The sequence below is a fragment of the Carcharodon carcharias genome, chromosome 15 (genome assembly GCF_017639515.1).
Source record: "Carcharodon carcharias isolate sCarCar2 chromosome 15, sCarCar2.pri, whole genome shotgun sequence".
NCBI classification, from domain to species: Eukaryota; Metazoa; Chordata; class Chondrichthyes; order Lamniformes; family Lamnidae; genus Carcharodon; species Carcharodon carcharias.
The window spans coordinates 106,912,511-106,918,510 of record NC_054481.1 but is presented as its reverse complement, the minus strand read 5'-3'; positions in this window follow the sequence as shown (position 1 = coordinate 106,918,510).

Below are 6,000 nucleotides of genomic sequence, written 5' to 3'. Positions count from 1 at the left end.
CAAAACTGTCAGCGATACTCTAGCTGACACAACAGAACTAGTGAAAACTCCAACTGTTGTGACAGACAAACTCAACCAAGAGCAGAGCTGAGAACTCAGCTTCTGCGGCAGGTTAAAAAAAACAAGAAATAGCGCGAATGTTGCAAATCTGAAATAAATACAGAAAATGCTGGAAAACACTCAACAGGTCAGGCAGAGCCTGTGGAGAGAGAACCAAGAGTTGAAGGTTTCAGGTCAATGAGCTTTCATCAGAACCGCTTCCTTCTGAGAGATGTTCTTATACTGTCAATGAAGGAGTGGAAGATGGCAGCCTTCAGGGGGCGCACTCCGCTAAGTGAGAAATCACAACACGTGCCATCAACCCGGCGACCGAACACTGGTCAACGATCTCCCAGGCTTCAAGTCGCCAAGGCGGCCTTTTCCAGAGCCGAGCAATGCGTCAGGTTGACCCTGGAAGCAGAATCCTACAACTTAGTATCGAAGAACTTTCCCAGGCAAAGTGCAAACATCTCAGGGACATCCTGAAGACACACAACATTGATATCCTTACACTTCAGGAAACCCACGCCTCCAACAATCAACTGGCCAACCATTATTGTTTTCATGGATATAACCTCATGACTAATCACTATCACTCGAAATCTGGCTTGGCCACATATGTAAAGACACTATTATGGAGTTTGATGCCCTTCCTCCAACTGAAGAAGAAGCCACCTACACCACTGCTATCAAGATAGGGGAGCTGCACACCACTAATGTGTACAAAGCTCCTAAATAGCTAAAGCCAGCACTCCCAACTGCATCGATCCCAGCTGTATATGTTGGTGATTTTAATAGTCACCACACTACCTTGGGTTATGAGATCAATGGCGAAGACCTAACAGACTGGATGTGTGTAGAAGACCTGCAACTGGTCTTCGATCCCAAACAATGAGCAACTTTCCACTCTGCCCGTTGGCAATGAGGCTACAACCTGGACCTCACCATCGCATCCAAAGACCAAAGTGGGAACACGTCACACGCATCCCACAAAATACACTGTGACTTGTCCAACAGCCAGCATAGGCTCATCATCCACTCAGGGAGGTGCTAAAATCCCTGCGGTCTCATCGAAGTGAATCCCACAGTGGAACTTGGCCAAAACTGACTGGGACTGCTCAAGGGAAGCCATTGTACAAGTGGTGACCTGAATTCCCATGAGCCCACGATATTATCATCGGATGGTTGATTTCCTGGTCGCTGTCGCTAAAAAGAGCATTCCCCACCCCACCACCTCCACCGAGGGTTCAGAGAGGAATACACTCCTTGCCTGGACAGAGGAGGCCCAGGACCTGCTCTGGAAATACAATCAGTCTGGAAGCCCACAGGTTGCAAAGGCCCTGCTTGAGGCTCTAGATTCAGCCAGGTTCCAGGGATGGATTGAGTGCTTTGAAGGCCTGGACTTCACACACACTCTAGTCACTGTGCCTGGGCCCTCCTACATCATCTTGGAGCCACTAATCCTATGGAACACTGGGTCCCAAAAGTCCGGCCCAACTCCATAGCCTCCAAATTAGCAGAGAGTACAAAAGAGCCTCTCGTCAACTACACTAGACAATGACCTTGATCCCCCATCAGCATAGGTGAGGTGAAGGAAGGGCTAGCAGCAATGAAGAAAGGGAAGGCGGCTGGCAGAGATGGTATCCCTCTCCCCCAGAATTTCTACAACAACGAAGCCCAAAGGGATTCCAGTGGACTTGTGAAACTAAGCCATGGAATCAGGATGCATTCCTAAAGCATGGCAGGAGACAATGGTCTATACCATACTAAAACCTGGCAAGCTGATCGACAAATCAGTGAGCTATAGGCTGATATCAATTCTGTGCATGACTCACAAACTCCGAGAACGTATCATTCTAAATCAGCCCTCTCATCGAGGTTGTGATACTTGAAGAACAAGCGGGCTTCCGGCCTAAATGTTGTTGCTGCGACCAAGCTCTTGCCCTCACAGTGCACACCGAGGCCGGTTTCCAGAGGAAACTCAACACCAGTGCAGCCCCCATAGACCTGCCCTCGGCCTCTGACATGGTTTGTATTAAAGGCCTGATGTTGAAACTGGCAAGGATTGCCCCCTGCCCCATAACACTGCATGCTTTGGGCGATGCTGGGCAATAGGTGGGTACATGTCCACCTTGGTGACCAAGTCAGCTCACCTCAATTCCTCAACAACAGACTGCCACAAGGATTAGTACTGGCACCAACACTTTTCAAAGTCTACATGAGTGACATGCCACCAACAAAGTTGTGCAAATTTGCATATACAGACACCCTTATCCTGGCAATGCAAGCAGCCACCTTCAATAACATTGAGTCCACTTTGAACATGGACCTCAACATCATGTCTGAGTATGTCCAGAAAAGGAGGTTCAAACCAAACTCCCACAAACCAACAGTCACCGCATTTCATCTTGATAATAAGAAGGCTAAACACACCTGCAATGTGACCTTTTGCGACAACCCTGTACGACATGACCCCAGTCCGACTTATATTGGAGTGAAGCTGGACCACGGGCTAACCTTCCACAACCGCCTAAAGAAGGTAGCCACCAAGATGAAGTCAAGAGTCAACTTGATCCAGAGTTTGGCAAACACCAGTTGGGGAGCCTCAGCACCAGTACTACGGACTTCAGTGATGGCCCACATGTACTCCGTAATTGAGTTCTGTACACCAGTGTGGACCAGAGGTAGCCACAGTCGACTGGTTGATGTTTAATCGAATGCTGCAGTGAGATGCATCACTGGAATCAACAAGTCAACCCCAACACCCTGGCTACCCATGCTGGCACACATTGCCACCCCTCACCGATCCACCATGATACAGTGACCCTCTTTGAAGCTCAGTGAACTGAGGAAAACAATCCCCTCTCTATCCATCAGGACCTCACCAATGTCCCTCACCTCTGCTTGAAATCGCATAAGCCCATTTGGAACCACGCACACAACCTCAAGCAATGTGAGTTCAACACTGAACAAGCCTAGAAATGTGAATGGTCCTCACAGGAAGCTACGAACAAACATCTTGTGAAAGACCTGACACAGAAGGTCCCCGGTTTCGACCTCTCATGAATTTCATGGGCATCCATAAATCACAGCCGTACAAATCATGACAGGTGTAGCTACCTGATGCATGAAAGGAAATTAAAAACTCTCCTGTGTGTGACTGTGGTCCCCCTGAATAGGCCATGGAGCACATAACGACTCAATGCCCAACTCAAATATGAAGGAGGGATTATAGCGATGCACACCGCCGTTCCTGACATAATATTCCGGCTTGACCACCATGACATAAAGCTATAGTTATCGCTCTATACCCAGACATATGAAAGAAGAAGAATGAAGGAAAGGGCACAGAACTGAGTAGAATCAGGCCCTGACATGACTGAAGCTGAGCTCGTACGTCTTATGGTCTGTAGCTTATGGTAGACAGTGGCTTCTACACATAACGGTATTAAACAGGATACACAAAATGCTCTGGGGAATCTCTGTCATCTGAATCCAGTGTCAAACGTACTGAAGCAAGAGTGCAAGAACATTCTGGAAATGTGCGCCTCCCTGTAGCAACATAACAGATCAATACATTGGCATAAATTTTGCGGTAGCAATAACGATGAACCTGTCAGCCTATGCTGTTAATGCTCCACCGAAATGGACAGGACTTTGGGAGACCACACACACACACACAGTAACACAGAAATCCAGAAACTGTTGTCAATGTGTCCAAGCTCCTCCATAGGGTCCTTTGTAGAGGATCCAAAGATAGAGATTTCCATTGCAATCATGAATTGATGAGCATTTCTGCTTATACACTATTAATCTCGCTGTAAAATCCTTGAAAACATCACACCTTGTTGAAAGAGGTGCAACTGATTTTAACATCATACTAACTTCAGAATTACTGCTGAACACCCTCACTAGCCCTGAAAAGTTAATTTAATATTTGTGGAATATCAAATTTCGCCACGATTAAAATTTCCACATATTTTTAAAAACAGAAAAAAGTAATTGTTTTGCGAAAGTCTGTATTTGTATTTTACCTTCCATCTTAATACAATCATATTTATTTTGCTATCTGAAACTTTATATTAAAAGTCAGGAATTAAAGTGCTTTTACTTTCTTTGTTTACTGGGTGTGAAATACTTCAACTTGATTAGCTGTTTACCTGCTTGCTGACAGCACTGCTGCTGCATGTCAAGAGATGACTTTGATTTGACGCCAGATTTAAACTGCCATGCAGAGAGAAGAAAACCATGCCACAGAGATCGCTACAGCTTTGTGGACAGCTTTCTTTGAAGACAGTAGCGAGCGCCGTTTCTTTGACTGCCACTGATCACAAAAACAAAGCCTTTTGTGTTCAACAGCAGGTTCCTGCGCATTAGAACAGGAGGAGCTGAGCGACAGATGCCCACACAGGAACCAATTGTTTAGCCTCTGCCTCAGTTCCAGCTCCTCCAACGGTCAAAAAGCTCAGGACTGTTCAGTACCCCAAATCTCCAGAAGATGTTTATAGGACAATGGGCTGACCGACAAGGAAATACACTTGTTTGAGTCAGGCTGGTTTCAGGCCCTTAGGCAGCACTGTCTTGTGTCAACAACTCCCTCTCCTTCTGGAAAACCTGACCCCATCCTCTTTAGCTGGTTGGCAAATATTGAGAATTCCACATTCTAACCACCTTTAATTCTTATATTAAATTTGTGCCATCCTGTCAACCAATGGAAACAATCTTACCACCACCAAGATAGCAACTTTCATAATCTTGAAAAACTCAACCAGGTTAGGTTTCATAGATCTAGGGGAAAAGGGATCCAGCTTCTCCAATCTTTCGTCATAATTGCAATCCCTCATATCTCTGGTAATGAACTCATGAATCAATGGTGATTCCCCCCACCTCCCATTTTTTAATATTTCACCTAATAGAGGGTGCCCAAAACTGTGAGAATATTGTAATTCAATTATGGCCCAAGGTCTTGTACAACTTTCACTTTAGGCTCTTGTTTTTGTGTTCAATGTTTCCAGATAGAATTGAATTTACCCTTTTTTGTGGTATTATCTATTTGTGCTATAGCTGTAGCTTTTTAAGGACTTGTGTATCTGCACACCAAGCTGGTCCTGTACTCCATTTAAAACCCCAGGACTGAAGGTGTACTTCCTCATTCATTTCATACTTGGAAACATACTTTACATATTTTATAACTGCCGCCCATCATTCTGCAGACTTTAACAACCCACCACAATAATTCCTATGCCCCTTCAATTCAGCAAATTTCAGTATTGATCCCTCAATTAATACATGCAGTTCAGTTATATTTTTAGTAATAAGTGTAGTTCCAACACAGACTCTTGTGGATTACCACCCACCCTACCTTTCCAGTCTGAGAAACCTTTTACCATTTGTATTCTAGCCATCCTGCTAGCAGTGTGGCCATATTCCCCTTTAATTTGCTATTGTCCTTGTGACAAGTCTCTTATGTGGAACATTATCAAATGCTTTCTGAAAATCCATATAAACCAAATCCACTGCATTTCCTTAATTCATCTTTTCTGCAGAATTATTTGAAAGAACAAAAAAATTGGCTAAGACTTAACTTCTAGAAATCCCTGCTGACTGGCCCTGATTAACCCTGATTTCTCTAATTATAGACTCTAGTATTTTACTAATAACTGATATAAGAAAATATGGCTTACAATTTTCTGGTGCTTTGAAGATGGAAGTTACATAATGCTATCTTCTGGTCTTCAGGCACAAACCTTCCTTTCCTTTGTTCAGGATCTTCAGATGTAAATCATCAGGTCCTGGTTATTTATTTATCTCAATTTTATTAACTTCTTTAGCACCAACTGTTCTAGACCAAATCTGTTGCTTCTACAATCCCAATTTCTACCTTCTCTGTAAAAACTGAGGCAAGTTTTTTTTTAAGCATCTTGGCCATTAGTCTCCACCTCAAGCTTACATCACTTATGT